This window comes from Trichogramma pretiosum, unplaced genomic scaffold (genome assembly GCF_000599845.2).
Source record: "Trichogramma pretiosum strain Unisexual culture from Peru unplaced genomic scaffold, Tpre_2.0 scaffold34, whole genome shotgun sequence".
Taxonomy (NCBI): domain Eukaryota; kingdom Metazoa; phylum Arthropoda; class Insecta; order Hymenoptera; family Trichogrammatidae; genus Trichogramma; species Trichogramma pretiosum.
The window spans coordinates 328987-342129 of record NW_019641683.1 but is presented as its reverse complement, the minus strand read 5'-3'; the positions used below and the strand labels follow the sequence as shown (position 1 = coordinate 342129).

The window sequence follows — 13143 nt, the reverse complement described above, 5'->3', positions numbered from 1 at the left end:
AATTGACCGCCAGATAATTTATCCCACGCATTTGTCAAGTCGACGTATCGACATCGTCTGATGACTTATCACTTGTTAAAATTATGACACAATACATTTTAGTCAAAATATCGCCTGGATAATATTCTAGTATCCAAGTATAAATAATCATTGAACGCGTCTATATAGTATATATATTCGTAAGCGGATAAATTGAACTTCAAGACGCTTGAAGCTTGTCGTGTATATTATAAGTGAACTATGTTGTTGACGGTAAGAGCACGTTCAAACACCTTGAATTAATGCATTTCTGACTAATTCTCCTTGACACTCGAAGCTATTAATCGTGTTTGCACGATACCATTACTCATAATGATTTTTCTTTAGCACCAATCGTACACGTCATGAAGTGCAAGTTGGGAAAAAAAATTAAATCATTGAATACTTTTAAGAATGGCTTAGATCGAAAAACCATACAATTGCCACCTCAACTAAATTGCCCTCCACTCGCATCAAAATTACATTTTTTTATATCTAAATGGCGCTTTAATTACTTGAAACATTTGAGAAAATTCAAAGGTGGAAAAACATAATTTCACAATGGTAGCGGCCTTAATGATTATGATACTTCTGCGCGGCCATTGACATTTTCTTTCATACTTACTACAGGTACCAATAAATTTTCTATGGTATTCACGAGGGCTTTTTAGCACATTTTCAATTTACACGCTCGGACGTACTCATTTAACTTTACGGCTCATCTAACTTTACACCCACGAGACGGTGGGCACTCGCGAAAGAGTTAATCGCCAAAACTGTTAAAGGAAAAAAAAGAAGCACGCAGGTACGGAGCAAAAAGCTAAATATGGAGTAATCGGAGACTTTCTGCAAAGAATATATAACAGCGCTTAAAAGTAGCAGCAGCTCTTGCGCCTGACTTATACTCTGACCCAAACTTCTTCTCTAACGAGCTCAGCTGTAAGATAGTATATATAAAGCATACCAACCTATCTTTAACTGTGTTTTTTTTCACACAATTCGATCAGTGTAGCGGTGCCCTGAGACGAGCTTGAATCTGCTACACGAACACACACGAAACTATTTATAGATGCCAAGTTCCAACACGCGTATAGCTATTTAATTACTTTTATGGGATATCCTATATTTATACATCATCACTGACAAATTCACGGTGTTAAAACAGTGCATTAACCTTTACGCTACGTGGACTCAAATCTGAGGAAAGATCACATGACTCTCAATAAATGTAGAGGATGCACCCTTACCATTATTTTTAAGAATATATCATTTTGTTTCATGAAGATTATTAGCTAAAAAGTAACTCTATCAGATTTATTTCTGGTATGGATACAAATTTGCTTGTGCATGAAGCTGAATCCAAACCTGAAGTATTTATTTTCATTGTCTTCGTGGAGATAATGCGGTATAGTCTGGAAGCCATTCAACTATCGAGACCGATTAAAAGTTTAAAATGTAAACTTAAAGATTACAGTTTATTTTACAGGTTCGTTCTAATGAATCATTTTAAAATATCAGACGAAAAAATATTTGTACAAATTGTAAAAACGGCCAAGAACACGTCGATGTTGTATTTTTGTCTATTTTGATTTGTTACGGTAACATTCAACGCTCTCGTCGTCACCCCCTCCCCCTATTTCTCTCGAACTTTCATGATATATCGTAGAAAGCTCATCACTGGCGCGCAAGCATTGGCTGGAGTATTTAGGTCGCGGCAAAATTTCGCGCGCTTGATAGTATACGTTTGTGTAGGTGTACGTACACTTGTGGATGCGTGCATGTAACGGCCGATTTCTCGAAGCTCCGCTCATGCTTCGAGGGGTTGCGAGTAGTTTGCCACTGAGCCTAGCTGCCTGTATACATATACGACAAAGCTCTCTCGCTCTCTCTTTCTCTCTCTTACTCCGTAGTTGTAAAATACCGGTGGCTTGGTGCGCCGCGACCTATATAAAACTTGCAAGCTTAGCGAATGTGTTGTATGGAAGAGCTCCTACTTTCTTGAGCGATCGATAAGGCATATAGTTATATAGGAGGAGTCACTATACTATAAAGGCAAGTTAAAGCCGGGCTGCGTGAGTGTGAGTATGTGTACGTGGAGCTAGTGGCGTTGCGAAGGTGACGCGTGCGCGTTTAGCTTTTTTCGCGTGCAGCGATAAATATTCGCACTTCGCCTGTGATGCCGAGTGTAGAATTTTCATTTTTTAGCCATTGTTGTTGTGTGTATGCTCACGCTCGCATGTGTATACCAATTAGTGATGTAAAAGTAGCATAAATAATGTCAAGATACGCGATCTTAACCGATGCTTGTTTCGTGACGTAGCGTGCTCTAGCTAGCTGCCTATTCTATATACCCTATTATATTCGTGCTCCAGCTCTAGCACCCCCCCCCCCCCTCCTCTTCCCTCCTTCCCTCCTTCCCTACTCACGTAGCTTACATATGTTTGAGAGTATGTTGTATTTTTTGTACTGCAGCGCCACGCGATCTACCATAAACTTATAATTAAACGTCTACTGGCCGTGTACGTGCACGTGTACGTGTGTCTATTGTGCACACTCGCAATACGTAAGGCTGAGGCAAAAGCTGTGAGGGAGATAAGAGTCACTGATAATTTCAATCATAATCATGCGCGAGGTAATAGCTGCGCGTAACATAGCTACAAGTGGCGCATACCTACTGAATTCTTGCGACTTTTTTTGGAATACTGAGTAGTTCATTATTGTGCTTCGACGAGACCCTAAACTTAACCTGACTAGTAGTAGCTGGTGAAAAATACAATAGACCTCTAATTATTCTTCCAAGTGAACGAAAAAAAAGAAAATTATAAATGTCAAGGCTAAGCGAAAACCGTTTAGGCCAGCGATAATAAATATACTTGGCTATTACACGTAGTATCGACGGCTCAACTTTTATTTATACTTTATTTCAACCAAGTATAACCTGCGCGAGCGTGAAGTTTAATACTATAGTTATTATGCTCGTAAAACTTCAATGAAAGGCGATTTTTGTCTATTTATATTTCACGCGAACGAATGTGTCAATGTCTATGTGCACCCGCACATTCATCATCGTCGCTGTTTAAGTGTACTGCGCATTTTTTGCTTCGAAAAAATACTTGTACTTTTGGCTCTGCTTGTAAATTTAATTCCGTGTCATTGGAATTTGACCTGATGCGATATTAGCTTTCGAAAAAGTGCGATAAATTCAGTGCAACAACAAGGTGTGATTAATATACGTATGTACGATTCAATAGATTATTTCATCGAAATATAATACGGCATAGAAAATAAATGCACGATGTACATAAATGATGGTTAGATCTAAATGATTTATGGATAAAATAATGTATACGGTTTAAATAGATTAAAAATAATGAAAGGATGATGTAATTGACGGAATAGTTATTATTATTTTAGCAATGTACCGATGGCACATGAAAACAATTTCTATATTACGACGTTACAAAATGATACGTGATCTAATTTCCATACTCAGTTGAATATCGCGTTCTCTCTCTCTCTCTCTTTCTCGTTTGACGCATTATGTTGTCACACCATGGCAATGTGCATGTAAATATAAAACCGTCGTGCACGCCGTCGCTCTCACTTTAATTATTGAACACTGCTCAATAGCTTGTAGCTGTGCAACTCGGTCGGTGATCGCGTGGCTTGAGAACACAACTATTATCGTTACTTATATTGACACTGCTGGCCTGCTCTATAGTGCACAAAAATTATCTCTTTTGCATGTTCGACTCGTCGCTGCGAATAAACGGGTACGATAGGGCTCCGGAAGTTTGTCATTGGTTTTGGGAAGTCACCAGCGAGGTAAGCCCCATCAATCGGAGCTGATAAGAGATGCGAGGAACCGAGATTGCTATATTGCTTGGCTGAATTTATTGTGGAAGGAAACTTTTTGCACTTCGGTTCTATCGCGAGAAAATTTCAAAACCGCAATAACAGAAAACCACTTCCTATTCATGCGAATCTCCAAGTCGACTTTATCATCGTCTGATTGGAATATTACTATTTTTTTTTTTTGATAACACAAAAGACGAATTTAATTATAAAACTACGCGGATGAGTAAAATTTATGGGAATGAGCCACATGTCTCTTTATGCAAAGCATAACATAAGCCACATCCTTACGATCACAATTATACCATTCATCCTCTTCGTTGCTCGAGTCATTCGCTCGAGCCCTATTTTTATTCTCATAATATAGCTTTAAGTTATACCGTTGTATTTGTTGCTATTATAGTTGTTATTACTGCTTCTGCTTCTGTTTTTGTAGCCTTAATGTTGAGTTGAAATAGATCGGAGCGATCTATAGCATTGCAGTGTTGGCTGTGTTATTGTGGCTTTCTTCTTATCCAACGATTATTCAACATCAGCTCAAAACTTAGTTTCACTTTCTCGCGCGAAATTGGCTGGCGTGACAGCAGTCTTATAGACCGACGATACGCTGCTGCTGCTGCTGCTTCATGCTTGGTTTATTGTCTGCTCATTGTTAAAATGCACCGTTTCTTTCTTTCTATCGGTGCAACCTTTTTATGCTAGCCATAAATTGATCGCTTGGCCGATACTTTAATACAGTCATCGTTTTTGTCCGCGATAATGTTGCACTACGTATATATTTGACTCTTGAGGATTTCCACTGGATGAGCTTCCGGATTTTTTACTCGATTAGAGATTGACGGCGTTCCTTATAAAAATTACAACAAACATAATTACCCTAATGACTGATTATTTAAATATATTTTCGTGCTCGTGCAGTCACGATAAGACGCAAGTAGCTTGATCGAAATACGGAAGCGATGATGCTTCAGAACCTGTCAATAATACATCAGCAGCTCGTTGTTAAATGGCCTATGTCATCGTGAAACTGCATATTTTAGCAAAATTAAAACCAAACCCAAGGTTTTCTCGCTTTTTGCGGGCTATATTTTTCTTTTTTCCTCTCTTCAGCCATGACTTATCAAATCACCGAGTGGTGCAAGTGTTATTTTAGCGATCCGTTTAAGAAATGTTTTTGATCGTTTACGGCTAAAATAAAAATACGTTATATTATTATGTAATTGGTAGGACTCAAACATCAAATGATGAGCATGGCTGCCTATGATGACATATTGGCCTCCAGATGAGAAACGCAACCGATATCGAATAATTGTCTATCGTATAGTGAAGCAAAAGCTCGCGACGCTTTGCTTTATTCTAATCATCTTTAGAGACTAAGCCTTTGGCATGTTGAGTACATGTGGCTGCGGTGATTCGAGTTTGCATGTATAGGTATGTAATAATATATAATGTACGAGTATACACCAGTGCCTCGCCGCATTTTGTTTTTCGAGAGCATGCGCGCGCTCACGAGGGCAAATAATTATCTCGCATCTATTTTTGTGCATCACCAAAGCCTCGTCGAAATGACTCGGAGAGCAGAAGAAGCGAGCGCTAAAGAAATCGTGCCGCATACCATCGTAAATGTCTGCTGCGAAACTCTTTTGTGACGATGAGTCTTTTATTATTATTGTTTTTGCTCCGAGAAGAGAAGAGAATATCTCGCGCCGGATTTCGTTTGTTTTATTTTCTGAAGAACTTTTGGAATGTCTTAGTGTTATTTTGGAAGTGAATTTTGGAAAATCTTGGCTTCAAAGCAGTCCCATAAAAAGTTTATTAATTAGTAAGCGGTAGAGTGATATTTTTTCAACCACGTCGACTGAAATCACAAGAGCATTTTGTATTGACAGTATCGATACCACTAGGCGAATTGTAGGTTCAGAGCTCGCTTTTATTTCCAATACAACCCTCATTACTTAAGCTGATAATCATTGGGACTGTACCCATAAGCAGCCATTTGGCCCTGGACGCTTAATGTTAGCGAGAATTTTGCCTAAAACGTATGACTGCAGCAGCTGCATGCAGAAGTCCGAATAGGCGAGTCATTGCGTCGCACTTGCTATTTTTGCAACTGCAAGAAAAGTGTAGTGGTAGAGAAGTGTTGGCAATCATCGTAGCGCTGCAGAGAAAACGATGAAGAAAATTAGAAGTGTCACTCAGTAACTACAGCTGATGTTGCTACTACTGTTATCTTATTAAATATTACAAGCAACGGTTAATTCGCTTGTCTTTTTAAATTACCCAATTGTATGTTTAAATGTGAATTGAAAAAATTTTTATCGAAATGGGTTTAAATTGTAAATAGCATTATGTAAAAGAAAGAGTGTTAAACAGTCTTGTAAGAAAAAACTGTTCTAAAGATAAAAATTCAATCATCCAAGTAAAATAGAAGAAAGAATGTTTGCAAGTAATGACGATTGCATATTGCATAGTACACATGAGCAGGAAGAAAGTAAGAAAAGTTTTACTAGAGTCTAAAGTAGGTCAAATCTCGCGCAGCGCCAAATTGAGTGCTCCACGAGGCTATGATGTCTCATTTAGACCTGGCATATGTAAAAAAGGGAGAAAGAGTAAAAACTGCGTGAGCTTCGATGGAATGATCGTAACTTAAATTTCGAGTCACTCGCGCGTTGCCCAGCACTGGTCGTCACCTCTTCCTTTCTACCGTGCCTTTGAAAATTTAATTTTGCGCCTCAAGCTATGATTTATAATCTTGCATTTATTTCATTTCATTCTTGGAAAATTCGTGAAAATTTTGTTCTTTCGTTTTAAAAGTGTTATTTATTCTTCTTCGACTTTCAGCTTTGAGAAATAAATTACTTCTGTAACTGAAAATCGACATAATTGACATTGACAAACGAGAACTTTCAGTGCAACAGCATTAAGACTTGGATTATGTGATTGACTAAAGTTGGTGAAAATGTCTAAAAAATTTTTTATTTACAAGCTATTTTAGAACATACAAACTATTAAAGTAAAAATAACTATTTTTTTATCAATACTTTCCGAAGGTTTGGACATTAAAAGTAAAATTCAACGATCAGATCGTGAAAAATACGCATTGCAGATGCATGAGGCTGAATCAGAGAGCGATAAAAATCAGATTTGGAAATGTGCTGTTCGAGCTAGCACAGCGATTTTGAGCTGATTCTCCAATTTGGGAAACTTGTAATGCTCGCATGAAAAGGCTTGAACAAATTTATATTCATATATGCAGCTAAACCCATCGGAAGAATTTTCTTCCAGTTAGTCGTAAACATTTTTTTTCGTCGAATACTTGCAGTCAGTATTTGAAAAAATTAGCTCAACTACGATTTCGAAGAGTAGTGTTTATTTAATGGTTTTATTTAGGAAATGGAAGTTTGTTCAAAATTGTTGAGAATGTAATGGATTATATCATGTTGTATAATTTTCATTGAAAGTTATTCGCTTTTGGTACTCTGTATAGGTAATTTCACGAAACTTTTCCACTGCTCCGAGTGCGCAATAATATCTTCATTTCGTGCCAAAGTCGAGAAATCGGTCTCATGAGTTTGTTTTACTTTGTGCCTGTTGTAACATTGACAACTCAAATAATGGAACACTTTGGTAAAAGTACAAGGCTCAACCTAGAAAAAGCTGCCACTCATTACATTTGAAATAGAATTCGTGAGATTCATATCTATTTGATAGATGCCTTGCTGGCTACGCGCGAAGTGCAATGAAAAATGATTCTCTTTTATCTCACCTATATACGGCAAGGTATCCTTATTTAATAAAAAAATAATTTATTAATACGAGGTCTCTGATGTTGCTGCTTCCGAGCTGAAAAAATACAAACACTCGGAAAATAACGAATGATTAATTTCTCGTTGCATTATAATTTTGAACTTGAATTATCGCGCGCAGAGCTCGTATCACAAAAATAACTAGTCATGTTTTATACATAGGAGGCAGAAGAGAACCGCTGCCGCCGTGGCGTTATAGCTCGATGACCTTACAAGAGGACGACGAGCTGCGGCTAGCCCGGGAGTTAGTGCGCTGCTGCAAAGCCACTGCCTCGTCATACATGCCACGACGACCGTAAGCTCGCTGCTATGCATTATCACGGTGTAGGTGTTTTTACTAGATTATTGTTACGTGTAGACCTTAATTTTTGTCCCTAATGCTGCAGTGTGCCTGTATTTGCATTACACAGCTGTTTATACAAAAATTGCACGACTTTAAATTTCTGGCTCCAATAAAATTAAATTTGATACTTTTCATTGGTTATAACTCGCGAACATTTCAAGAGTACTCCTTGAGTGCGAAAGTGAAATGCTGTATATATGTGTATATGACTGAATGACGTTGTTTGTATTGAAATATTAGCGTCCATCTATAAACGAAATCAATACGGCAAGCTCGAACTTTCGAGCTTTTGAATTTTTGATTTCACACGTCTAGTTTTGGAGGTGAAAAATATTTTTGTTATTTTGAAGATACACTACATACAGTAGGGAAGTTAATGCGTCATCGCGACTCGGTGTATCATTATTATTAGCTTTGTTTATATCTGGCCGCATAGGATGAACTCATTGAATTTTTTTGTAAATATGGCACTGTGAGCTCAGCTGGAAGCGAGTGCGTGAACATGCGATACTCATCGCTGTTTTTTCGCGTCTCTTCGAGTCACTATAAAAAATATATGCGCGCCGAGCTTAATGTCACAATTGCTGCGACTTTGCTTTCTTGTATACTCAGCAAAGAACACGACACGCGGTCAATATAGCATCAAACTGCAGTTTAAAATTTTAGTAAACGCTAGTCTTTAACATAAAGGTAATTCAGTGGGGACGCAGCACTCTTATCTCAGGATGAAATACGATGAAGATATTACCAAGTAGGCCAAGTTTGTTCAAGTCCCATAAATCATGATAACGAGAAAATCCCTTGCCGTTGGCATTGTAAGTGTCCTCGCATCTGTGCCTCTGTGCGTGCGTAAAAATATGTAACAAGCTCGAAATTTCATATCAATACTCGTTATTCTCGTTCGTGCAACCTGCATACTATAATTAAAACTATGGCAGTGTGTTTTATCTTGCTTATAAAAAACGATACGAATTAAACTAAAATATTAGAGGGTAAATGGTCGAAATGTCAATTGGCTTGCACATGTGATTGGGCGCGCTGGGAGCTGTGATATTTAGCAATTCGATCGGTGCGCGGAGACATAGAATTTTTTTTACACGGCGCGCGTTAGGCATGCACCAACAGAACGGGGCGATTGCTCGCCGCAGAAGATAATCTTTGGCTCTTGCGAGAACGATCGAGAATCGGAGCAGCGCCAGGCTGTTTGACATTTTACGTCGCGACTGCGTGCGAGCGTGCGCGCAAGAGCTCCGATAAAATATAAAAATATGAAATAATCCTTATCGTTCGCGGAGTAGCGTGAATTGCCGCCAATCGCGTGATACGGATCTGGAGATAAAGCGCGCCATGTCGAGCAATGCGTATATACATTGTTACACAGTCAGAGTTAGGTTGCTGTCAATGGGTGAGTTTCAACAATAAACGCGCTGCAAGAGCAAATTTTTCCAATGTGCGCGCGAGCTGCTCTGTGTCGCACGAGTGCAGCGCCAGTAATGTCGATAATCTCTGCGTGACCTTGCATTTACGTAAACTATACATAGCTGCAAGAAGAAACAACAAGTATATCCTCGTAAATGTCGAATTGTGTAATTTCTCTTTCACTTTATCAATCGTTTATGGCTTGTATGGACTTTTATCAATTCGTATGCGCTCGCGGGGAGTGAAGTAATGAGCGATGCGGTCTAGACTAGATACCGGCGGTATTCGAGAGCCGTGCGCGCGTCACGCCAGCGTTGGAAAAAGTTTCAAGCTTTGACAATAGTCGAATAAGTCGACGAAGCCGCCGAGTCATACGATATAATACGCACTCGCACTCACACAAGCGCGATATATTTCTGACTCCACTACGCTAAATTGCCATCCAATAATTTACGCGCTCAATTATCTCTCCCGCAGGCTTTTCATTCGGTTTATGTAGGCACGCGTGCGCACACGGCGTTCGAGAGTTTATATTTACACGCGCTTGTATTTGGACAGATACTACGTTCCGTGTGGCCAATTGAAAAACTATCGACGCAAGCGCGATATCAATGACTTGGGCGCTCCATACGTATTGCTACGGTCTTTAATCAAAGCCGCTGCTAATCAAGCATTCCTCGCTGTAAGGGCGCTGCACTTTTTTTCATCGTTCCGGACTTTCGTTTGCTCGATGTATGACAAATCGAACGCGACGAGGCTATTCTTGATAATTTGGTCGTTGAATTATGCAAGACGTCGTCGAAAACGCGCGCCTAGCGGTCGAATTTAACATTTTCTGCGCTTATGTATATTGCTATAAAAGGAAGACGTTTTAATCAGAATTTTGGTTGCTTGCTTTTTCACTCTTTCTCTGCGCAGTAGAAAAGACACATTTATTTTCACATCCAGGAAGAAGTATCTTTGGCGTCGCTAAAATTACTCACTCGAGCTACATATATAGACATTTGAGCGTATTATATATAGATGTATAAATTTATAAATGTATATTTCACGCGCGCTTAAAAAATTCACATACAGAGGCATCAACGTAGACACGCGTCCGACTGTCGATGTTTAATCGAACAAAAATCGTACGTAATTAAGACTAGAACTTAAAAAAAAAAAAAAATCGGCTCACCTGTATACGTGTGCGAAGGCAGACAGTCGTGGAATATTGTGTCAAGAAGAATGATAGACTGGGCCAGGCTCTTCTTTTTCCCTTTTCTCTGTTCTATAGCGAGGATGACGTAACTCCAAAGATCAATTGTTGGATGCACACAAACACGAGTTCGAAATAATCTGTAAACTTTAGTGGTAACCTCGCTCGCGCACATACACTGATTCGAACTCGACTTGAATCGGTATACAGACAAGCCCCGTCGTAGTAGTAGTAGTAGTAATAGTAGGAGAAGTTGTAGTAGTAATTGTAGTAGAAGAGAAGATAGTAGTAGTAGTAGTAGTAGTAGTAGTAGTAGTAGTAGTAATCGTAGTAGTAGTATAATAGTAGTGGTAGTAGTTGTTGCAGTCGCAAGTTGCAATGACGACGCAAGGACGTGCTACTGCTGATGCTGCCGCCGATGCCGTTCAACACTCGTTGTAAGAAACGTCGTCGTCGAATGCACACACGCGGTATAATTTGTATTGCAAACAATAATGCTACCTCACTCGCGCGTTGACAACAATAACAGTGTATGCGAATGAGTTTGAATCGTCGAGATGCAGCAGGCTTTTTTCATTTATTTCTCGTATTATGTAACTTGATAATTAATCATAACAATGAGGAACTCGGATTGTTGTATGCATGTATGTGTGTATGTAGCGTGTAACTGTCACGTTGCTCCTTTTTAATTTCTTCTACTTGTTCTTCCGTCTCTCTGTACTAATAAACTCGCTGGATGATTACTTGTCTGTCGTATGTACAAATGTACTTGTATTTATTATTTAATATATTATATATTATATTGTATTATCTTGTTACAAAAGTAAAAAAATGAAGCTGCGATGAAATTGTGAAGCAGGCGACGATTCAAGGTTCTTCATTAATACACTGACAAGGTGAACGAACATATATCTATGTATGCACATGTATATAGATACAAATATCGATTTTTTTATATGTTATTAATATGTATTATGCTGTCTACGAAGTGATCAGCGTGAAAACTGCAGCGAACCCACGCACGGACACACCAACAATTATATCTTCTTGTCTCTGCTGCTGCTGCTGCTGCTATCTCCCCGTACACCTTTAACGGTAACGATCCGTTATTATAAACATGCACTCACTGCACTGACCGATGGAAACTGCTCTTTACACGCTGCAATTTTACGTTACTTTTTAATAATAAATTGGGCGACGATTACGTGGCTTATTCGATTTGAAGTTAACTGCTGACCTCAACTGACTGTAGCTTAAACGGAGATTCGTTAGATACTTTGTCGACTTGACAGATTGAAGGAAGAGACTAAATTCGTACTTTCCAGCTGAAAATACGTTGTTTTGTCGTTTCTAATGATAATGATGTACATAAGCCATGAATAATGTCCAAATCTACACACATTTACTCTTGTGGTTTGTGTATATATATGTATATGTCTATATATACATTTACGCACTCTATATCTATGTATATATATGTATAAGAAGAAACAGCCACGCGACTCTATTTAATAATGCTCAGCTCGCGAGTGCCGCTGCGAGACTGAAGCGTGATAACGGCGAGCGGGGTGTCATGTGCCACCGTGTATACCACCACCGCCACACTCTAAACGTGCACACATACAGTTGTCGAGGTGGGAGCAGCAGCCACGGGTCCCGGGGAGATATTCTCTCCTCCTCTCTCTCTTTCTCTCTCTCTCTCTCTCTCTTGCTCTTGCTCGTGTATATATGTACACCGCTCACGAGGTGGGGCTTTCGAGCGCTCGAGGAGAAGTTCGCGTGCACTCGCAGATGCCGCTGCTACCTCTACTTATCGAGCTGGTTTCTATGAACGTGTGCATCAACATGTATGTGTATGTATGCTTGCGAATGTGTGTGAGTGGGTGAGCGCGTGCGTGTGTGCGTTTGTGTGGGAGTCACAACGCTTACGCTCTGCCCTGCTCTGCTGCTGCTGCTGCTGCTGCGCTTTTTGCAAAACTACGAGCTCGAGTCTCTGTGTGTGCGAGTAAGTATAAAACGCCCGGTGACACAGTTACGATATGAGAGAGCGAGAGACAGAAAAAGATGCTGTATTCGATGCAATGGTTTTTTTGTCATGTTGTATTCAAGGGAGTAAAAGAGGGAGAAAGAGGGCTCGTGTGATTGATGAAAGCGTGACCTGATTTCGCTACTACTAAAACTGCTACAACTATTGCTACTACTACCATTGCCGCGCGCGCTTCTGTTTGCACTACTTCAAACATTTTTCGGGGCTTTTTTAAGTACTCGATTATTTTATTTTAAATTTCATTAACAAGCTGCTCGAGAAAGGATGAAAAATTCTCTAGAGTGCGTATGTTTTTCAGAACAGTTTACAAAATAATAGTTGGATAGTTCGTTTTCATTGATATAATTTTTATCGATATAATTTTGTTTTTCATGCACTTTAAGCCCTGTAAAGAGTCACTTTAACCGCTAATTTTTATTTCTTCAATATAAATAGTAATTATGTACATTTCTCTTGT

At 39.2% G+C, this 13143-nt stretch overlaps 1 protein-coding gene across 3 annotated transcripts in view; it reads right to left on the bottom strand.

The window, feature by feature from the left end:
- The window catches only part of LOC106648551 (protein Tob1-like), a 43464-nt gene extending 31295 nt beyond the window's left edge, over positions 1-12169 (bottom strand). For 2 of the 3 annotated variants that reach the window (XM_014365507.2, XM_014365522.2), the window contains exon 1: positions 10619-12169. The gene's annotated coding sequence lies outside the window, so the exon portion shown is untranslated. The remainder of the gene's footprint in view (positions 1-10618) is intronic. The other variant, XM_014365515.2, reaches the window with a different exon arrangement.
- Between the last annotated feature and the right edge of the window lie 974 nt (positions 12170-13143).